Source organism: Arachis ipaensis, chromosome B10 (genome assembly GCF_000816755.2).
Source record: "Arachis ipaensis cultivar K30076 chromosome B10, Araip1.1, whole genome shotgun sequence".
In the NCBI taxonomy this organism is placed as follows: Eukaryota; Viridiplantae; Streptophyta; class Magnoliopsida; order Fabales; family Fabaceae; genus Arachis; species Arachis ipaensis.
Genome location: NC_029794.2, coordinates 125,495,660 through 125,496,963, shown reverse-complemented (window position 1 = coordinate 125,496,963; position 1,304 = coordinate 125,495,660).

Below are 1,304 nucleotides of genomic sequence, written 5' to 3'. Positions count from 1 at the left end.
GATAAATCGCTTAATTTAAATTGATTTAAATAAGTTATACAGGCATCAAATTAAACACTACTAATGGTTAAAATGGTATCACGCTTGCATTAATTTAATTAAGATTAGATGTTTTAAATTGGTTTTTAAAAGAAATAATAATAAATTATATTGGCTATTTTCTTACTTAAATGAAGGATTAAAGAATGAATTATATTATTTTTTTTTAGTTGGACGAAAGACTAATTTGGTTTGTAATTAATTTAAAATATAATTTTTTGAGGATTACATTCAAAATTATATTTTTTTTATAGATGATAGATTATCATTTATCCCCACTTTGATACCAAAAATTGTTCCTTCTGATTTTCATGTCACTAAATGATTTCTCTGATTTTAACATGTTTATATAATTTTTAATAAAAGTAAAATATCTAAAAGAATAGAAAATATGCATGAAAATAAATGGGGAACATAAGCTGAATTCCAAGGCTAATTTTTTTATAATGGATTGGAGGAACGTGTTATGTATAGTTATGAAAAATTTGTGTATTTTTTATAAATATAGAAATAATTTTTTTAAATTAAAAATTATAAATTAAAGGCTCAGATTTAAATGGAGATAGAAAATTATGGATCAGAATTTGGATAGGAGTAAAAAACTAAAGATCAATTTTGGGTGGGGATAAAAAACTGATGATCGATTTTAGGTAAAATACAAAAAAAATTCAGAAAATTCAAATCGAAGGGTCTAATTTATATATTCAAAAAATCTTTCAGTGTTAGAATACAAATTCGACCCCCAGGTTATAAATTTAAAAAAAATCACAAATCTAATTTTTAAATTTGTAATATCTATACAAAATAAAAATATACTAAAATTTTACATTATTAAAAAACATTACTTATACTACAATAAAAAAATAAAAAGACGAATTGCAATTCTAAGAACCTTGAGAGTTGAGATTGTAAGACACGAAAGTATACTTTATTTTTCGAGTAATTAATAATATTCTTTTCCGGATATAAGTGGCCTGAGCTTGATGCCAAATTGCCAATATCAAAAGATTCTTTGAACTATGTCGAATTGTGGATTCTGGACTTTTTGGCTCTATGGAAGGGTTTGGGGATTGGGCGGGGGAGATTTTCTTTTAGATAAAATGAAGAAATATAAATAAATAGTATTTTAAAAGATATTTATAAGAATAAAAAAGATATTAATCCTTTAAGAGCTCGTTCTTTGTCCAAGGTGTGGGATTTGGAAATAAAATAAAAGAATCTGTTGTCAAAGTGGTGAGATTATATAAATAGGTTTTAGAGTAAAA